The sequence below is a fragment of the Artemia franciscana genome, chromosome 7 (assembly GCF_032884065.1).
Source record: "Artemia franciscana chromosome 7, ASM3288406v1, whole genome shotgun sequence".
Lineage (NCBI taxonomy): Eukaryota > Metazoa > Arthropoda > Branchiopoda > Anostraca > Artemiidae > Artemia > Artemia franciscana.
In genome coordinates, this window is record NC_088869.1 from 63,438,364 (window position 1) to 63,461,464 (window position 23,101).

At 34.7% G+C, this 23,101-nt stretch overlaps 1 protein-coding gene across 5 annotated transcripts in view; it reads right to left on the minus strand.

The window, feature by feature from the left end:
* Positions 1 to 23,101, minus strand: part of LOC136029590 (baculoviral IAP repeat-containing protein 6-like) — a 397,865-nt gene that overhangs the window by 54,386 nt on the left and 320,378 nt on the right. The window lies entirely within an intron of this gene.

The following is a 23,101-nucleotide window of genomic DNA, read 5'->3' on the forward strand; positions in this document are numbered from 1 at the left end:
TTTTTGCTTTGAAGGTGACGTCATTCAAGTTATATAAGACATATGTTCGCGTAGAAATCTATTAATGTTTAAGTTTACAATGACTGATGAAGATGCTAAAAGAGTCTATGCCAAAAAACTTGCTGCTGATTGAGAAAGTCAGAAAAGAAAGCGTGCCGAGGAACTACCAGAGCAAAGCGAAAGCAGACTTGCTGCTAAAAGAGAAAGTGAAAAAAGAAGGCGTGCCGAGGAATCAAAAGACCAGCAGGGAAACAGGCTTGAGGCTGATAGAGAAAGATAGAACAGAAAGCATGCCGAGGAACTACCAGAGCAACGCAGAAGCAGACTTGCTGCTAAAAGAGAAAGTGAAAAAAGAAGGCGTGCCGAGGAATCAAAAGACCAGCAGGGAAACAGCCTTGAGGCTGATAGAGAAAGAAAGAACAGAAAGCATGCCGAGGAACTACCAGAGCAACGCAGAAGCAGACTTGCTGCTAAAAGAGAATGTGAAAAAAGAAGGCGTGCCGAGGAATTACAAGAACAGCAAGAAATCAGGCTTGCTGCTGATAGAGAAAGTAAGAAAAGAAAGCGTGCCGAGGAATCACAAGAACAGCAAGAAATCAGGCTTGCTGCTGATAGAGAAAGTAAGAAAAGAAAGCGTGCCGAGGAATTACAAGAACAGCAAGAAATCAGGCTTGCTGCTGATAGAGAAAGTAAGAAAAGAAAGCGTGCCGAGGAATCAGAGCAATCTGAAAGTTATCGCCTGGCATTCAGGTACAACCCAGTCGATGATTATAGCTTGAGTAGATGTGTTCAAATCGGGACAATGTCTAAAATTTGTCCCTATTGCAAGGCCTTGAAATTCAATGGTGAAACAATGGGAATGTGTTGCGCCTCAGGAAAAGTTAAACTTCCTCTATTGGCTGCACCACCAGAGCCATTGAAGACTTTCCTTACTGGAACTACGTCAGAATCTAAGCGTTTTTTGTCAAAAATCAGACGATACAACTCATGTTTCCAAATGACGTCGTTTGGAGCCCAAATCGAAAATCCAGATCAATTTATGTCTACTTTCAAAGTAAAAGGGCAAATTTATCATAAAGCAGGGTCCCTTCTACCATTCTCAGGCGAGAATCATAAATTTTTACAATTGTACTTCATCAGTGATAGAAATTCTGAATTGAATGCACGTTGCGAAATTTCTCCCAACGTTGAAAGGACAATCGTTTCCCAATTGCAACATCTTTTCCACGAAAATAATAATTTAGTGCGTCTGTTCAAAACAGCCATCGATTTGATGCCTACTGATACTCATAAAATTGTTATTTCCGCTGACAAAACGCCTCCTGGCCAACATGTGCGTAGATACAATGCTCCGACTATCGACGAAGTGGCAATCGTTATGGTCGGTGATCAGTTTTCACCTCGAGATATTATTCTACATAAGCGAAACGCTCAGTTGTTAAGAATTGCTGAAACTCATCGATGCTACGATGCCCTACAATATCCTATCATTTTTTGGGATGGAGCCGACGGCTATCACTTTAATATTAAATTGATGAATCCAGCCACTAACAAAGAAATGAATAAGAAATGCAGTGCAATGCATTATTATTCCTATAGACTAATGATTCGGCAGGATGAAGAAAATTATATTTTAAAATGCCGTGAATTGTTTCACCAATTTGTCGTGGATATGTATGCTAAAATTGAATCAGAACGTTTGCTATATGTCCGCCTGAATCAGACCAAGCTCCGCTCTGAACAATACATTCATTTGCGAGATGCAGTTATAAATGACGACTTGCCGTAAAAAAAAAACAATGGAAAACCTAATAGATGCCACAATCTTGACAGGGCCTTATGAGGGTGAGGCTGTTCTTATTCCTCGCATTCCCATGATTCCAACGGATCTGCTTTTTCAATTTAAAAGATTGCAATTCCCAATTCGATTAGCATTTGCAACCACCATCAACAAAGCTCAAGGGCAATCACTAGAAAAATGCGGTATAGATCTTAATACAGATTGCTTTACCAATGTACAATTGTATGTTGCATCTTTGAGGGTCGGTAAACCTGACAATCTATTTATACGCACAGACAATGGGACAGCGAAGCCTGTTGTATATTCACAAGTTTTACGTATATTCACAAGTTTTGCGATCTCTTACAAGTTGATTTTGATCGGAATTTGATTTTCGTTTTTTCCACAATATGACCAAAAGTATAAAGCCAATAGGAATAAGAAATCCAAAAATGATTCCGATGATATTATGTCCCTAAAACAAAACTAAGTTTACCATTTTATAGAAAATCAATGCATTTGACACATGCATCAAAAATGAGTCCTGAATATCGTTAAAGGTTGCAAAGGCCAAGAAAGCTTCATTGTTTTCTGCTACGGAGAATAAAAGGAAACAAGCCTCACTGAAAAAAGTTTGGTGTAGTATAAAGTTAATATAAAAGAAAAACTAGAAAAAGAAAAGGAAAAAACTGGAAAAGTAAAAATAAAAGCATCACAAAAAAAACTGGAAAAAGAGTAATGTGTGTGTTTGAAGAAGCTAAAAACTCTCCCAACATAAAAAAAAACAAAGTAAGTCGTACACTGCGCTCAAAATCAATAAGCCAGCAAGCTCGTCATCTTAGCTATTGAAGAAAACTGTTACAAGCGAGGCTGAGATTGCAAGAACCCAAAAATCCATGATGAAAACAATTACTGAAAAGGTTTTTTTTTTTAAAGTGCGAGGATAAACAAAAGAAAAGTGGAGATTCCTTAAAGTAATCGAGGGAGAAGATAATTAATGAAATCTCTTTCTCAGTGTCCCTTGAGTTTACACATTAATTTTAGAGCATATTACAGTTATACATCGTGTGGCACAGAAGGAAAGTAGAAGAGACCATTTTGAACAAGAAAAGCTCCTACTTAACCTAGTTTTCAATGGTGTGAAGCAGTTAAAGGGTGAGGTTTTGAAATCAGCAACAACGAATATCATAATACAGAAAATGGGAGTCACTGTTTTTCGCAAAATGACATTCAGAATATCCTCCTCACACAGATAATAGAGATGGATGAACACAGGGAATGAGAGTAATCAGTTTTTTTCTCAAAATGACATTTAGAGTATTTACCACAACCGTTTAAGTAATTCTACTAAAAGAGGCCAAAGAGATATTACACCGATGATTGTGAAATTGAGAAACATCAAAATGGCAAGGAAAGTTTCCAAGATTAGAAAGTTGAGATTTTAAAAATTTTCTGGTTTCTACTCATCTCTTTTCCACAGGATCTTTTTCTTTTTCTCTAACGCTGGTGTCAGTTGAGGAATTCCTGCAAGTTATATACCAACTTAAGAATTGGTCGTCGGAAGATATGGACGCTCGTAGACAAGTTTGTTAAAACGGATAATGTAGAATTTTTAGGTCATATTATCAACCTATGTTTTTCAAATATCGCTTAAAAAGAATATGATGGTAGCTTTCGAGAGGATAGAAACTTTTTTAATGCAAATAAATTGTTAACAATTAATGTTAATGTTAACATAAATTTTTAACATGTAATACACAATTGTTAATGTAATACACAACACCAAAAGCAAAACGCCTAATGCAACAGCCAATCCAACAATGATTGAAGTGACGTTATTTTCCTAAAGAAGAACTAAATTTAACGATTTATAGGAAGCTAGTGCATTTGACATAGGCAACAAAAGTGCAAATCTTTATCACAGTTTAATGTTGAATTTTATTAGTTGGGTCTGCCACCATGCCTTAATTTAATTGGATTCATTAAGCCTAAAAAGAGAAGAAACATTTAAAATGTATTTTGTCTTCAGTAAAGTGCAAATTATGTTCTGGTTCGGCCCAAACTATTTTCTGGTTCTGCAATTATGTTCAGCCTATATGGTGCCCGTCCTACTCCTCTCATCTTCTGGGGTAACGTGGAAATGTAGGACAGAATTCATATACACTCTCCTGGTTTTTAGAGCTCAAAGAAGAGTTTTGAAAGTTATCATTGGCGTTTCTGCTAAACACAGTAACGTTGAACTACTTCTCAGACCTTAAACACCGTTCCCTAAACAGGATAGGCAGACTTTACACAGGATAGGTGAAGAAAATTAGAATTTCGTAGGAAGTTAGAATATTTTGGTGACATATGACCTCACTTACCCTTACTTACCCTGTTTTTTGGATCAAAAGGCTTAATGTAACGCTGCGGTAGCCTTTAAAGCCTTTTTCTAAAAAGAGTTATTCACCTTCTTTATCTATTGTAGAAGAAAATGTCTTTTACCGAGTCTTTCAAGTTCATTTTCAACCGAGTCTTGATAACAAAACAAAAGTAAGGACTAGGATTCAAACTTAAAACGAATTAAAATTATTAGGAAGAGGAGGGGGCTATGTCCTCCTCAATACTTCACTCTCCACGATAAAGTTTTTTAGCAATGTAAAAAAGATTCTTTTTATAATTAAATGTCCCTTGTGTTTCGGGATTTTTTGCTAAAGAATTGACTCATAAGTGTCAAACTTCAGCGCAAAGACCTAAGTATTAAGGAGAGTAATCTCTCCATATGCTGAACAATTTCTGCTCGTTCGAGCTTTAATGCTGCTCCTTACTTTTTAGCTAAAACAACTTGTTTCTTATTTTCTAATCTCTTGTCAAACAATACAATGAAATCCATCTCATTTCCACGGCAGACTCTCTCCCGCGAAAAATTTCAACGAAATGTTTATCCCGGCATCCTCCCTTTGGAAAATTTTTCCCTTGTCAACTAAGTCTTTGCTGACAATTCCTGTATTTCGTAATTACTACCCTTTCTTGTTTCATGCATTGAGAATCAGAAACTATTTTCACTGTTGAGAAGTTAGAATATTTTAGTGACATATGACCTCACTTACACTTTTTTTTCTGTATTAGCCAGCATATCTTTTTCAAGGGCTAATCAAGACAGTTTCAAGTAAATTTCAAGAAAGTCTTTCTCTCAACCTCTGACGTAAAAAGCGTTCCTGCAATGCCAAGGATAAGTAATCATGGTTCCTGGATAAGTTACCATGGGATACAAGAATGAACTGTAAAACATTATATACGACGTCTGCTGTGAACTTTAATCTACTAGTAGCAAAATCTTTCACTCTTGAAATATATCACAATAACAACCGTCAAACAATTTCATCTCATTTTTTTATTTAACCCGTTTTAATCTTTTATTTAAGTGCTTATTATGCAACGCCTATCATATTGCTCATCAAGCTGTGATTATGTATTAGTACCAATCTTATTGGGCGTGATCAAATAAAGAAGAAAGTTAGCAAAACACAATTACCCTCAAATTCATAAGGTGCTAGGAACACGAAATAATAAAAAGATGTTCAGCTATATGCAATTACAACTCTTCGCCTTTACGGAGCTGCTAATTTCAAGAAATGGATACAACAAATTTTGAGAGCAATATTAAAACATTTCAGACTTAAGTTAAGTAAAAAAAAAGAATGAAAGTCAATAAATTACATGCAAAACTATAAAAAAATAAAAGAAAATCGTTTACATTTTCGATTTTGGGGGCTAATCCTTTTCCTCTTCGTGGTCATCCTTCACCAATATTCCAATTTCCAACGAATCTTCTTTCCCCTAGAACAAACAAGAATGATTTAATTTATAAGATTCTGAGAGTAATAAAGTAACAAATGCCAAAGACTGTTGTAATTTGATAAATTGTATGTTAGATATTATTTCATAAGTAATATAATAAATCCGAACTACCAAAAAATTCCTTTTAAATATTTTTTTATATTTCAAAAATATGTTTGAAGCTGTAAAGAGTACTCGTATCCTCCAAAAGAAACTTTAGCTCAAATCAAAGACCTGGCGAATTTTATATGACATTCAAAAAGCTACTGTAGTCGTGAGAACCGTCTAAATTGAATTTTCTGTCATGAAGTTCAGCTTCAGTCATAAAGTACCGCCGTGGAAAAAAAAAGAGCCAATGACATGGTGCATTCTATGTATATAAGAAAATTAAAATCCCAAGCCTTGAAAACCTTTTCTCTTTTATTAGTCTTCAGGTGTAATTGTACTGAACCAACCGTCATTGAACATTGGATAAGGGCCCATTTAACTGAAAACTGAAAATATTTTTTGCCCATGGCAAGTAACTTTCTTAAAAACGAGCGTGAAAACCATGATCGCTTGCATTACAAGCATATACATGTACGTTTCTACATTTAATCTAAGCATTAATAGAAGACTTGCACAGATTCTCTTTCTTAGTCAGAATCTAATAAAGATTATTAGACATGATTCCCTATCATGTCTTTTTGGCCAACCAGTTATAAAGAAAATAAAATCTCTCCCTCTTTTCAATTCGAAAAATGATTATCCTTCCTGCTCAAGACGGGGAACTGAAATTATTCTATGTAGCAGGGTTGTTTGCAATGTTGTTAAGCCAGTGTATAAGAAAGATGATGCGAGTGAGAGTAATAATTATCGAGGCATTAGTCTGATCTCCTTAGGTAGCATACTACTTCGTAGTATGATACTTCTTAGGCAGAGAGATGCCGTAGACAAAATTATAGTTGTAGTAGTAGCAGTAGTAGTAGAGTAATTTTAATGAAAATAATCATTTTTTATATAATAGCACAACAAAAGTGCGAGCCTACGAGGATGTGCTAAAATAAACAAAGAAAAAGGGTAAGGAGTATGAGACCATTTACTGAAACCAACATGAAAAATAATCAACGAAACACAACATTATAAAACCCCGTAAAACACATAAAAGATACAGAAAAATAACCCAATGAAATATAGTTGATCTGTTTCGAAAGCATACCTACCGAGCAACTCCACACGTAAATGAGATTTAAACTGGTTGAAATTACCATTATCCTTAATATATTTACTAATTTTGTTCCAAAGCTTGGAAGCTCTGTAAAAAAGAGAAAAAGAAGACCTACTAGAAGCAAGTCGAGGAACCTGAATATTTGCTCGTATCTGAGTGTCATGCTGGTGAACACCTGACCTCTCACAAAATCTACCTGGAAAACTATATGAAAGAAAAACAGTGTGGTCTTAAGAAGGGTAGAGGATATTTCAACCTAATTCTCACTTAGATGTTATCAAACACCTTTAATGCTCAATTTTATAGATTATGTGCAAGCGTACAATTTGGTTGATAGAAGAGCTTTATTAAAGCATTCTTATCCATGTATGGTATACCGGATAAGTACATTAAGGTTATTTGTGCTATGATTGAGAATAATGTTTCTGCCATTAAGGTAAAAATTAAGATTAGCAGCTGGTTTTGTATTAAATCAGGAGATAATTTATGTGTTGTACGGGGTTGTGTTCAATCCCCCTTTATATGGATCATTTTCATAAACTTTGACCTAATGAGGACAGCAAGGGTTTGGGGAGAACAGGCAATCAAACGGAAAATTAAAGCTATCCAGGACTTAGATTTTGCTGATGATTTAGGCCTCCTAGATGACAGTGTGAGAAGAGTGAATGAGATTCTAGATGTTTTGCAAATTCAGGGTGTTAAAGTAGGCTTGAAGATTGATGTTACAAGGTAGAATAAACAACTGAGAGTGTTTTCACAGATGAAAAAAGTTTGGAAGAATTGAAAGAGAAGCTTGTTAGCCAAGATTTGAACATTAGATACTACAGTGATAAAAGTGAACAAATATGGCTCTGAAGCATGGGCGCTCCGATCAACGGTCGAAGATTGGTTGTATGTTTTCCTGAAAAATTGCCTACGGAAAGTTTTAAGTACGTTGCTTACTGACCGTACTCAAAGAGTAGACGGTAGGAAGAGTGTGGTTCAATCCTGCTTTCTAAAGCTATAACGCGGGGAAGGTTGAGATGGCTAGGGTACGTTCTGCGGATGAAAGATGATAGATTTCCGAAAACTAATCCTTTTCGGGCAAAGGTCTAGGGTTAAATGGGAATCAGATCGTCTGTGGCTGGGAGGATGTCGTAAAAATGCTATCAGGGAAATGAAAACAATTTAGAGGGATGTAAAGAGAGGCTTTTAGTAGATTGGGATGGATTGGCTTGCAATTCGATGTAATTCTTGCTGTCGCTTGTCAAAAACTCTTTGCTTTAGTTGCTTGGGGTGATTCATCATTTTTAACAGTTTCACCTGTGTCTGCTCCCTATTTGATTGATCGTAGTCATTCACACTAGCTTTATATTTTGTTTAACATCGTTTTGATTTGTGATTCGTTGTAGATTTCCCTGTCACTTGTCCTCTAATATATTTATCATGGAGACACCTATTTACAACAAAAAATGATTAATGCCATGAGAAGCCCCAGCATGGAAAAAACTTTTTCAGTGGGAGAGAGAAGTTGCCATAAGGCTAAGTGGGATTATCAGTAGGGGACATATCTCTACACCAGCAGGCCTGAGGAAGGTGAGCCAGGAGTTGAACAAAAATATATGTTCCCGACTGACAACTAGCCTCAACCAAAGTTTAAAAGGAAAGACAGAGCAAATATTTCCCAAAATAAAACCCTGGAGGGTGATCAAGGAAATCAGCACTCCAAGGTGGCGAAGATTTGCTGGAGTAGCACAAAGGAGAGGGAATAAGCCCGGAGTAAGCCTGACTAATATCTTTAATGGTGAGTAGGGGTAAATGGAAACCCCTTCAAAGAAGATGACATCGTCCTTTGATTGGAGCCAACGGCAAAATTTAATAAAAAAAATATTCAATCCCATTTCATCACTTGTCCTTTGAATAGAAAAAAAATTGTTTTTCTTCTCTGCAGATAGCAGGGTATTGAAACGTCGCAGATTATTGTTTAAGCGTCATTTCGAAACTTTACGTCGTGAATTATTATTTTCTACCGGTCATTCCGGTAATGCACTATGACCAAACTGGGAGCAACAAAGCAAAAATGGGCTTGACGATCCAAATTATTAGTCTATCGAATCGGAGAAGGGAAATAGGTGGCTAGGGATTTCTCTTCTTCTATTTTTGTCCCTGCTGGATTCTGCAGCAGTGAAATTTTTCGTACTTGTCAAATACACTTGTCAAACAGAGTTTTGCCCTCATCAGACTGGAGAAAATCGCTTTTGGGTTTATTCTTTGTCTTGTTCTTTTTTCGTGCAGCATGGCTGACCAGTAATAATTGGTTTTTCGTAGGTGATTTTAAAATAAAAATGCGTAGTTAAAAAACAGGAATCAGTGAATTCAGCCCTACCCCCTTCCCCCAATGAAAAGAAGTTGGGCTGCACTATGACCAGATTTGGTATAAGTCACATAATAAGAATAAAAATGCACTTGTGAAACGTAATTCAAAGCTCATCAAATCGGATTACGAACAAATAGAATAAGCTTTTTCCTCTATTTTCTTTTTTTATGCATCCGTGTCTGATTTGATATGAATGAATAGTTCATCATACCTTATTTAAGGTGACACTGAGTGGTCGGTTAAAAGTTATCCGACTAATTAACATAGGTCTTGTTAATTACCATTTTTATTGCAGTTGGTATTAACCAAGTGACATATAGCAATCGCAAATTTTGTCGGTCTGTCTGTCCTTGTTTTGCTACTTTAGTCACAAAAAGGCAGTATACGACTTGCTTTGTTTTTTTTTTATGTTGGGAGAGTTTTTAGCTTCTTCAAACACACACATTACTCTTTTTCCAGTTTTTTTTTGATGCTTTTATTTTTACTTTTCCAGTTTTTTCCTTTTCTTTTTCTAGTTTTTCCTTTATATTAACTTTATACTACACCAAACTTTTTTCAGTGAGGCTTGTTTACTTTTATTCTCCGTAGCAGAAAACAATGAAGCTTTCTTGGCCTTTGCAACCTTTAACGACATTCAGGACTCATTTTTGATGCATGTGTCAAATGCATTGATTTTCTATAAAATGGTAAACTTAGTTTTGTTTTAGGCACATAATATCATCGGAATATTGTAAGTACATCTTTTCATTTTTCATTATTCTGATTTGTATTTTTTTTTGTATATATATATATATATATATATATATATATATATATATATATATATATATATATATATATATATATATATATATATTATTGCATCTCTGATTATTTAGGCTATCCAGTGTATGTCTGATTACCGGTTTAAAGAATAGGAAATACAATGTTCATTCTTCTTACCATCCCCCCCCAAAAAAAATACATTCTTTTAAATCCTGTATCCCCTAAAGACAAATGAACAAAGGCAGACGTTCCAAAAGTTCCAACGAACAAATTCTATCGAATTTTCATCGTGTTTTTCAATTGAAAAAATAATCAGAAACGAAAATCAGAAATGAATAATGTAAGGATGTTAAAATTGTAGAACTACTAAACAATAATATATTAAGAATGTTTGATACGCTAAAATAAATTAAAAAAAAATGATAGGCTAAAAGTAATAGACTAGAAGTCAAAAGCTCTAAAATATTGTTAGCGCGTATCCTCAGTCAAGTGTTTTGCTTAATGTGATTGCATATACAATATTATATTCGTTTGAAGTATTGTCTGAAATATCATTTAAACAGCCTAATTAGATTATAACACGTATAATTTTGACAATGAATCAGCTGAATTGTAACTGATACATAGTTTTACCTATACAGTGCTACACAATCTCCCTCAAGCTACATAGTTGGCCTTGGAATCGATCAAATTGAATCTTAACCTAGAATAAAGTCCTACTTTGAACTTTGGCGTAAAGTACATCTGAAATGATGGATATGGGCGGTTTCAATGAAAGAAAACACACACCTGTCCTGGTCTTTAGCTATTTTAGGATAAGGCATAGTCAAAATTAGGGCTTAAGAAATACTAAGGCATAAGAAAATAATAAGATATATAATATTTCAATTCTACCCATCTTTTCAAACATAACGGAGAAAGTGGTACATAAACGGCTCTATAATTTCCTTCAGATGAATAGGATTTTGAGTCAGACACAGTTTGGTTTTCGTAAGGGTAATTCCACAACGCACACCTTACAACACCTGGTATAAAGTGTTAACTGTGCATTAAACTCAGGTAACGTACCTATGTCTATTTTCATTGACATTAGAAAAGCGTTTGACACGGTTGACTACCAAATATTGCTTCATCGAGTGAGAAGTCTTGGAATAAATGGAAGTTAATGTCATTTTAGGTTCCTTAATGTCATTTTAAATGATGCAGTCTCATTGTCTTTTCCTGTGAAGTTTGGTGTACCTTAGGGATATAGTAGGGTTGTGTTGAGGAGGGGCGATCCCCTTCATATACGTAATAATATGTGTTCGTTTTCATTTTTAATGTTTCTTCTTACTTTCAATTGAAAAACTTATTTTTTTAAAATTTAGTCTCAAATAAATTGATTCGTGATATTTACCTGTATTTGTAGCATTTTTTAAAACTAGCAGTTTAGTAAAAAGTCTTTTACTGATGCAAAGAAAATAGGATAAGTAGCCTGAAGCTTTGGGATATTGTTATTTCATAGAAATAAGTGGAACTTGAAGAAACTTAAAGACTAGTTCATAAGGCTCTCATTTTTTCTATCCGACCATTATACAATCATACTTCTTTAAAAATTCAAGCAAGTTCAGCTTAAGTGGTGCCTCAGTTTGAGGTGATTTGCTGAAAATTAATAATTTCGCACTTTTAGAAACAAGGGTTTGAAAACTCTGAAAGGGCTGGATGTGTCTAAAAGCTTGAATGTGTTATATCTGGTGGTGTAATTTTCATCAAAATCACTCTTCTCTTTGGTAATGTTTTCTACCTTTTTCGAAAATAATATAAATTTTTGGGGGATCGTAACTGTAATTCAGTAACTATAAATTTTGGATTTATATATATTTGCAATTATCATAAACACCCATTTTTTTTTATTTAGAAATTGTTTATATTTTTTTAGTTCCAGCTACTAGAGGCAAAAGCTGCTCATTATTTACGTTCGTTGCTATGAACTGTTTAACAAAATAAAACAGAAGTCAATACCATCTTTTTTAGTGGTTCTTATCATTTTATTTGAAATCCTGTTTTGGCTATAATTGTCGCTTATAGCTCTTTTTCACTATGAATTGAAACGCATAATACCTCCAAGGGCTTCACTGATGTTAAACAAGAAGTTATCCAAATGGACTCAGTACGATATATATTGGTGGATCCGGTTTATCATAAGCTCCAGAGCCTCCATCAGTTCATTAGTCAAAAAAAAAAAAAAAAATCCGAAACAAATTCACTGTAAAAACCGAGTCACACAAGTATATTTTCTTCTGTAAACTCTAATGTCCCTTGATTGATGTCTATGATTTCTCTTATTATTTTCTGCGTATTTCACGTTGGTTTTACTTGCGTTGATTTGGTAAAATGGACGCAGTTGATTAGTAAGTGTAACGCATTTGAAATCTAGATGGTAAAAGGATCCAAGACAGAATTAGTTATCTGTGGGTATAAACATAAAAGTAAGACAAAAAATTGAAAGAATGTCACGTCAGCCAGTAAAATTTAAAATACAAAAACATGTATTGAATATCTTGTCTGAATAGCCGAAACATAAGCAGAACTTAGATAATAAATCTAAGTATCTAATTCAGATATAAAATTGTGTTGCTTGTTTCTGGTTTAATCATCAATATTAGCCCTAATATTGGTCAAGGATTTTGACTAGACGTTTTGATTGACCAGGGATAATATTTGTGTATATTTTTTGGTCCTTTTTTTATTATGGCTCAACAAAACTCTATCTAGATGAAAACCCACAATAGGATACTTAAGAGCTCGAATTCTGAGGAATTTAAATTTTTCAAATAAATGTTTTCTTTAATATTTTCTAAAGAGAAAGAACGTCAGATGAAACTTCCTCTTCGGGAGCAAAGATACCAATTCCTGGTCAATTTAAATTGACTGATAAAAATAGAATTTTGTTCGGCAGATTATCTTTAGAGCTTATCAGCACTTAAAATCGAAATCTTTTCAAGCCTTAGTTGCTTCATAGTCCTTCTGTTTAATAACCGCGAGTTTTTTTCACAACCTTTTTCTCTTTATGATTAGCCACAATCAGTTCAATAGCAAGCACGCTTTTCAAGTCTTCATTTTGATTAACTAAGCCACTAAGGTTTACTTAGTGAACACTAAAGGATTGAACCCCATTTGTAAAGTTACTTTCTTTCTCAAATTAACTGTTTTTTTTTTTGGTCTACCATTTCAGTTCTCTTATATTGTAGAGACAGTAAAAAAATCAGATATCCTGTTTAAATATTCATTAGTTCTATGAAAAATTCTTTCAAAATTTGTCGCGGAAGTTCATCCTCCAGCTCCGCTTTTAAGACCACTAACATATTGTTTTTTATTTAAAATAAAAATTACTGGTTATTTTATTCAGTTGCTTATCAAACAGTAAAATAAACCTATCATCGTAGGTGCAAGTTTTGAGAATATTGAGGCCAGAACCATTCAAAAGGGGCATAGGATACGAAGCCAGCCCATACAAATTTTAAAAGATTTCTAAGATTTCTGTTCATATTTTTTTCATTTTCAGCATATTGTGATTGGATTAATATCAATATAAAGAGCCCCTTCCCCTCCAAAAATAGACTCAGCAACAGTGCACATTATAGTATTAAAATAGGAACTTGTAAATGTAGTAGTATATAATGTAATAAAATATGTTCATTTGTGCATAATTGCATCGTTCAGGTGAAACAGTTGATACTGGTCTTCCATTGTCCCCTGTACATGGAGGTTATCGTTGCAGCCCACAAGTCGGCAATGAAGCAGAATGTGAATGCTCAGCTGATTCAGTATCAGGTAAGACTGAAGTTTTCCGTTTTACTTCTTTTCAGTCAGTTTAAGAATTGATCTCATGTAATGAATTTTTTCTTAAATCACTTGAACTCCTAAACCTCTATTCAAGTGTTTGCAAAATTGAACTCTTTGGAATTCTTTTCATATTTTGGCAGCTACCTTCCCAAAAATCGCCTGAAAAGCCTTCTCGCTTTGTGGAACAAAAATATGTGTTTCTTCTATAGCTTTAATTACACTTGAACCATGGTTAGCCCGGCATAACAGTTTAGGATGTCTGACAGAGTTAAGTAGAGCCACTTTTAACAGTCTCGTTCGTCCCAATTATGTTCTATGAGTTGTAACTAGAAAAAAAAATTTGTTTTCAATTTTTAGGCAAAAAGCTTTACCTGGTGGTTAGTTCTCCATGAAACACTGTTTATATTGAGTCCCATTTTAGCTCCTTTGGATAGATTTGCAAGAACTATTAGCGCTACTGCGGGTGAGTTAATTCTAGTAGTAAAAAATAAATAATAGCAATTCAGCATAGTTTTAAAAGATGGGAAAGCTGCTAAAAAAAATCCCCTATAAATTTGCTTCCTCTGAAAACCTGTGTTTCTAATTTATTGTCCATTTCTTATGTATTTCTCCCTCTTTTTGTATTATTTCTTGGTAATTTGATTTTTCTTTGTTTCTCTACATTTATGAAAACATTTCCCCTATTTTTGAAGATTTAAAAAGCCTTAATTGTCTAGTGGTACACTGGTGTCGCTTATGCCTTCTTAACCTAAATTCATGTCACTGAATTCTGTCTTGGTGCTGTCAATCCTGTACAATCCGTTTTTCTATAGCTGGTGTGACTTTTAATTTAACATTCATAATATGCGGTGGGTTCTGATACTTCCAACCTCCATGATCCTGTTCTCATTCAACAACCATATTGTGAGCATCTATCTATTAAATAAATGCCTTTTATAATCAGATTATGTTGCAAAAAAAAAGGATAATTTATTGTGAAACCAGCTTGAATTAACTTGGATGTATAGTATTCATATGGAAATATTATGGGATTGACTGATCATTTTTATGCTCTCGTTTGAGTGATGCCATAGTTTGCGTAGAGGGTGCCTGTTATCAGTGTGGAGTGGAGCCAGTTTATCTTAGAGAATTCTGAAGCCTACGTTTTTTTCACTGCTGTGGCGATTATTTATGCATTAGAGTCCTGATATAATTATCTACCTGATGTTAATGTTGCTGTTGTTTCCTGGTTTTGCTATTACTGCCTGGTGTTAGCCATGCCAGTAACTAACGGTGAAAGTCAATATCACGATAAGATCGCCGTGGGTAAATAAATGATCTTACTCGAGGTAGGCGAATATCTAGTCTTAATTTTAATCTCAATTTTATATGGGGCGTAATTGCAAACGTAATCGTCTTGGCGAAGACCCCGAGAACCCTTTGAATTCTACAGTTACTAGCACCGGAAGCTCGACTGCCCCAGTTACCATGGATACTTTGTCACAAAATTTTAACCAGGTGCTAGCAGGCATTCAAGAAAATGGAAAGAAACTTGACATGATGAATGATAAGCTAACAGCGCTAGACGTCCGTGTTTCCAAATTAGAGGTGTCCCAGTTGGAGCAATGTTCTAAAGTTACTAGCTTTGATACTAAAATCACGTTTTTAGCAACTGAAAATATGTCCTTGAAATCCCAGATGTCAGTTCTTGTGGACGAAGCTAAAACCCAGTCAAAGGCAATTTAGATTTGTCGGATAGGGCTTCTAAACTGGATATGGATCAGACGGGGTAAAAATATTATTGTTCGGAACACAGCCAGTGACAACAAAAATACTGCCACTGATTTTTTTAAAGATATTATTTAAATTGGGATTGACTAGCCTACAGTTCCATCGTTTAAAGTCATCCAGTGTAAAAAAGATGCCAAATTTTTTAAAGTTGAAGTTGGTGACAAGGAAACAAAAATAGGCATATTACGCAGTGTAAACAAATTAAAAATAGAGTTATTAGTCCATTGAAAGAACTATTTCTAAGGTATAATGCAATTCCCGAGCTACACCGAGCAGGGGCGGATCCAGGGGAGGGGGCTGGGGGGGTCTGGTCCCCCTCCCAAGATTTCTATGGTGCCCTCATGCAAATTCCGTTCATTTTTAAATCTTTTTAACCATACTTGTCAATTTGATCAGATATTTGTAGGTGATTTACCCAATTAACCACAAAAAGCATAGCTTTCATATGAATGTAAAGAGCTAAGTTGAAACTTAAAACAAATAAAAATTTGCAAAGAAATCTTTGATTGCTGCAAAGATTTTTCTAAGAAGATGAACGAAAACGAAACCCTTTGGAAAATAAAACACGTTTGTTCTAAGACGTTTCATAAACATTGTTAGACAGTAAGTCTGTAAGTTGTATGTTCACATTCACAATGGTATATGATTGTTAGCCATTACCTGTGATAAAAATAATGAATAAAAAAAAAATCTGGACACGAGCATAGAATGGATAAGAGACGAAGACTGATGGCTGAATGGGCAAGGGGATCGAAGGATATTTCCGGATATTTTGGTAAAACATCCAAAAATACCCGGAAATCGAAGGGTAAGTTTTTACTAATAATAAACCCCCTCAATCCTAAAAAGATCCTAGTTTTGTAGTTTTGTGACAAATTAAATAGCGAATGGCCCAATTGGGCTTTCGTGTGAATAAATTTATCCATCTATTTATTTTAACTGTATAGTTAATTTGGTTGAAAATAGATGAATGATTTAATCTTTTCTGTTTTTGGCCATATAGATGTTTTAGATTCCTCATCATTTATATTCAGAATCGTGAAGGACAAGTTTATTCCTTGAAAGTTTATTATTTTTGGGCTCATGACGTTAGTGCTGGTTGTGATTAGAGATGTTTGGACAGTTGTTTCTGTAGTTACAAGAGTGCAACCTTGTTTGATTGTAATAGTTCCAACATCCTGTAACAATATTTCAGTTTGATAGCTGGGGTCAATTTTTTCTGTATTGTTACAGCAGGATAGGGTTCCTACTGTATTTTCAGGTACTGTAAATAACCATAAGTCGTTCCGCAAATTAATGAAAGTTTCTCTTTTGGTATTTCCTATTAAGGCTTCACAAGAATCAGGAATATGTTGTTGCTGTGATTCCTTTAAGAATAGATCTAGCATGCATGATCCTATCTTTACGTTATATATAGGTAATGTTAGTTGGCAGACCAAATTTTTAAATGACACGCATTCTTTTAATTCTTCGACATTTGCTAGTGCGTATTTTCTTGTCTTGATCTATTAACATATATTCCGCTTCTGGGATGATGCTCATGAAGGAGTTTGTCTCTTTAATGTTGATGGGGAAGGTAGATATTTTGTATAGGTCATATATGGATTGTTGATTAATTAAAGCTTGATTAAATAATTGCTCATTGATCTCGGTGATATGCACCTTTAGTTTGGTATAATATAAAAACAAGTTAGCTACTTCTGGTTCTACTGGTAAGTGGAGACCAAATGTTAAGTGAGTTTTTATTTCATTTAGGATGTTCTTAAGATCCGAGGGATCCACTAAGTCGTAAGAAAGGGATTCTCCTGTTAATTCAAATAACGCGAATTCAAATTTACTGACAACAGTGGCTAATTTCAACAAAGACATAATAACAATGTCGAGTGACACCATCGTTAGGCTGGAATTAGAGATTACTCTGTCTACTTCATTTTTTAAATAGTTCATTGAGATTAAGATTTTCTTGGATATGGCCACAATTTTGTCTTTTTTATGATTGGCGATACTTGCTTGTATTTTTTGCACATGTAGTGTTGTATTCATGGCTGTGTTGAGCCTTTTAACATTATCTCTTAATATATTCAAATCTTTTTCGGTTGACAAACCGAATAGTCGAGAAGCAAGCTCCCCTACTATTGGAATTAAACTTGTTGATCTTTTATATTTACTCCTCCGGAAAAATACTTCAAATATACAGGTTGTGCTTTGTTTGAGTTTTTCTATTTCTGTATTGAATAGTTCAAATAACGCTTCCAACCTTTGTCTATATAATATGAAGAATGCCTGATGAGTTGATATTTTATGGGCATTTTCCAGGGTTAATTCCGGGAGGGGTTCTAATTCATTCTTTGCTGGTTCGTCAGCCATGGCCAGTCGCAAAATTGATAGTCATCAAGAAATATAGATAGCTCTGTGTGAGTGATGCTCTCAGCTATTTAAATTTTCAAACGGCCCTGATAAAAGTTCCATCCATTGTTGTATTGTCGTCCATGGTGATTGTTCTGCCTTTAAAAATTTGGTGTGGTACAATGTTGAAGAACAATCAGTTTGCAGTAACAACCCTTACGAATCTAGGTCAAGGGTCGATGCTAACACCTACTGCTCAGAAAAGGTAGAAAAAATGAAGCAGTAGGAGGGATTTGCATTGTGGGATGCTTCTAAAAGTTGCTTGCGACTGATTTTTGTGATATTTGAGACTCTGGAGGATGCTCAAGAGGTTCTGAAAGACATTAATTTGAAAAGAAAAAGAATCGCCTTCGTTCAGTAGAAGACCTGGAACATCAGAACCAATCAGAGTACCAGGGACATCAAATTTATCCCATTATCTGAGAACAAAGACATGGAAAGCTGAAATTTCACCTCCTCCTGAAGGCATTCTCTGGAGCAAGCTCTACAAAATGAGAACTGAAGAAGATGCAAAAAATTTATGTCGGGGTTTTATGTGGTTTTTTACCTATCTTGGTCTTGTGTGTTTCGTTTTTGTGTTTTCAACACCGAATGTCATCATCAACATTTTGAACCTTGCTCCGTCAGAAAAGATGAACCGCATCTCTGCACAATGTCTGTCAACCATTCTTTCATTTATATCAAAAAACCTTTTATTGATTCCGATATTCTTGAGCTTGCTGTTGTCGTATCATTACACCCGGTCCAAAGTCAACTTCCACGTTATGATGACGAAATTCTTTTCCCTGTTGTTTGGGGTCCTATTGCTTCCCTCGTTAGGTCTCCTAAGGGATGGAGAAGGTGCTTTTTCAGAGGCAAAGAGCCTTATGAGTTCTCTAGCAATTTCTGATGAAGAAACTAAAGATGCGCATTTAGTAAATTTTTTTTTTAATGGAAGAAATTTTCCACTTCGAGGAAAGGAATACAAAATTAGTGTCATTTGTGTTAACAAAAACTTAGAATCATATACGGACAAAAACATGCTAGAAACAATTATTCAAGAAATGAGTTCCAAAGGTTTCAAGAGGACAGAATTTATCTTTAAAACTATTATGAAACATTTCAGTGACAAGGAATTTCGAGATAATCTGAAGATCCATGACCTTATAGAAGCAATTAGTAGAGCAACAGCGAGAGCCACTATTGTTTATGCTAATGGGCATCAGTTGCTTAGTGGAATAGAACAGCAATTCAAAGAACATACTCCACAAATTTTTTCCCGAAGATGGTTACCGCAAAACGTATAAAATCGGAGAATTTTTTTTAAAATTCTTGACAAAAAGTGTTGACAAGTGTATTCCTTTTTCAATGAATTTAAGTGTATTTTAGTGTTTTTTATTGTTACAGTGGTTGTTAACCTTTTCCTATAATTTTTGCTTATTTAAGTTTGCACATCTTGAAAAAAAACCAAAGTGGGAGGAGAGTATAGGGAGCGGGGGTGGTGAGGGAAGTAACACAACATCTACTGGGTAATGGGAATGGTTTGCAAAAAGAAAACAAAGCTGACATTTATAATTAAACAAAATAAAATTAAAGAGCTAGCCCAGTTATAAAATTTGCAGTATTTTAGCTATATTGTACTTACACTTACGAGTTTGTACTTACAAGAGATGCTGGGGTGAGAGTCCTAATAAGGATAGTGCAACAATGGCGTTTTCATTTTGAAGTGTATCATTCAGAGACGGTAATTGAATTATAAAAAAAATTCTGTTTGTTCGAGTTCAAATAAACATTGTTATCAAAATACACCAAGCGACATCTATGAACATAATCCAGAGTTATTGCAGCTAAGTTTTCTTGTTTGCGGTTAATGGGATAAGGCTATTGTATTGCTTTGAGGTTATCCTCACATTGATTTATACCCTGTTTTTGTTGCCCGAAGTCGACCAAAAAAAGACCTTGCCTATCCCAAAACACCAACGCCATGATTTTATGCTGTGAAAGTCTGTTCAATCTTCTAATTTCAGTGGCAACTGGTACAAAGATGACGACAAGATTAAAACAGCAGTAAACTCTTGGCTATTGGAGACGGTGGCCAGATGAAGACTTTACTTTAAAATAAGTTGAGAATTATAATAAGTGTTTGGAAAAACTTGGTAACTATGTCAAAAATTGAATGTATTCTGGAAATATATTTACTTTATTGAAATGATCTTTCGCTGTGTACATATGCTCAAACGGAAAATACTTAAAACACGTCTCATATATTCAAACTTTAGTAATTTGACTGAAAACTGCTGAACGGAATTTAAAATATATCAGGGGATTTATTACAATTCAATAGAAGCAACATCAACTATCCCTTCTCTCACTAGGCTGGGTACATTGGTCCAATGAGTGGTCATGTTGCCAATGTTGCCGATGCCAATATAGAGGAAACGAACAATTTCAACCATAGAGTTACTCATATGCATGGGGAGAATGACCTTGAGAGCTCAAGATCAATTTGGTTTGATGCCTAGATATCCCATTTCCTTTGGCGTGAGTATACCTTTCTTGAGTTAGCGTAAATTCATTTGAAAAATACTGCTCAACCAAGTGAAAATGGGAGTTTACGGAGTAGTTAGGAAACTTTTTGAGCGTGTTAGGGTGGATAGGCTCCCTAGAAGTGCTTTGAGAAACCCATATTTTGATTTAGATTTTTTGTTGTGCCTGACATTCATAGACAAAAGGAGACTTACCTTCGAATGGCTTCAGTAACTTGATATTCTCACTAATAACAAGAATTCATTAATAGAATGAGAAAGACTTATAAACGTGTAAAAAAAAAAATCAAAAACTCAAAATACAAAAAGAAGCCAAAAACATCCAAAATATCAAAGGATGACTTAATTTTCAAATAGGAGATTGTGTTTCCGTAAAAAATTAAAAAAAAACAACGGGTAAAAGCTCTCTGATCGATATTCTGGACCTTACAGAATAATTAAAAAGTATGACTATAATGTTATATTTCAATTCATAAACGCTAAATCTGGAAAAATCTATAAGACTCGATTAGTCATAAAAAGAGCGAAATTCTAAGAAGCATGGACCCCATGTCCTATAACGTCAGAATCCTCCAATGATGAAATTAAAATCACCCCAATCAATATTAAACGAACTAAAACCTTTTCGTTTTCAAACAAGGATATTTTGAGAGTAGTACTGAAGAGGAAGAATTCTCCGAATTATTAACGATGACAAATATGATTGCTCCCAAAGATAGAGCCCTCATAATGCGAAAACGCAAAAGAGAACGATTCATCTTCAAGTGAAGAGTCGGAAGAATTGGACAATACCATTTCCCCGAAAACCCAATTTTTTCTCGATAGAATGTCAACTCCTTACCCCCAAAACGATTCCCAGACGACATGGTACCCCATATCACACCCATAGATAGACCCCTAACATTATATGATGAATTAAATAAGTCTATACAAACTCTCGGTGACCAAAAGTCAGAACAAGTCAAAAACCCCAAAGAAAAGCATTGTGAGAGGCCATGGACTTGATAAATTACCCAATTAAGACAATACTAAGTTCATTTGGAGCAAACCCGTTCACTAGTGAACAACAGATTTTATTGAAGTTTTAGAAATAGACTGTTTTCATATTAGACTGCATTGTAGTTAGGCTGCTCAACCAAAATGGTGATAGAATCCATGTTTCTGATGAGGCTTCATTATTTTTATTTATACGCAGGAAATGCTGCACTGATTCCTGCGCATTCTAAGACCTGGAAAGATCTTGGACTCACTGACTCGGAAATTGGTGTTTTCTACTGGCTTTTACCAATTTTTGCCATCTCATGTAAAGTAAATATTTTGTTTCCAAGCAGATAAGTGGATTCCAAAATTTAAATTGATACTAAAGTTGACAATTTTGTTTAGTTCAATTGTACTTGTATCATCTCTTACCACTACTTTTATTTGCTTTCCTTGCATTGAACGTTGCAAAATGGTCCAGTAATGGAAAAGATAAATAACTTGAAAAGACTAAACTTTTGTTAGGATGTGAAGGTAGTTTATTCGCAAAAGTTCTACCCTCAGCTGTTTTTACCAGCTACATATCTTTTATTGGATGTAGATCAGGGCCATCTGCTCTTTAAATAGATCAACATTTAAAAATATTTGCAAAAAAAAAGTTTTTGAAGAAGACAGGTCTACTTGTCCTCTTTCTAAAGATGAGAATGATGATTCGGTGCATTGCTTTACCCGGTTCCTGGGATTTCTACGTAAAGAAAGGGAAAGTCGAAAAAACGGAGTTGATACTACCAAAATATCTTAAAAAGTACGGGTCCAGAGTTTATCACTAGAAAAGCAAGGTAAAGGGAAAAAAAAGTTTATTGAAAGGAAATCATATTTTATTGATTAAACAAAGAGTTCCATTCTAATATTAATTTGAAGAGCAGAGATCGCTGATGTACGTTTATATTATTTGTGCTTGTTTGTGTACCTGGTCGTTTTCGGCTTTAACTACATTTTGTCTTTACATTTTCTTACTTTTCTTGCCTGGGACCCAAAAGGTGGTTTTACTTCTCTTTTAACCGGAGCTAATAGGGTATAAGAAGAAGTGAAAATCTATAGTCCATGCAAAATCGCTCTTAGATTTGGTGGTAGCCGGAAAAAAATTAACTGCAACACCCTCTCCCAACTCAAAGATAACAAAAAAGCCAAATCAAAGTGAAAAGTTGATCAACTTCCCTCCAATCCAAATAGAAACATAGAAGCGGTTAAGATGTGTTAGGTCTGAAAAAGATAAATATACATAAGAGCGTTTGAGGTAGAGACATTATGTCACATTTGCATCCCGATAGAAATGTTTATCTCATTGGTAACGGAAAAGGAGGTTTACTATTGTTTCCTTCTTTACAATAATATTAAAAATTTTGCTGGAGGCGAGAAATCAATATCTCAACTAAGAGAAATGCAATTTTCATTTTGACGCTTGTCTATACTATCTAAAGAGCTTGAGCCATTTTGAGGTAATGCACGATTTTGGAAATTTCAACGAGGTGAAAAATACTTTGTAGCAAAACGCACAAGAAAAAAGAGAACTATGTAGACTCTGGTAAAAAAACGACCAGACATCCTTCGTTTTTCAAACTGGTGGCTAAAACTGGATACCATAGACCGATAAGACAATGTATGCTGGT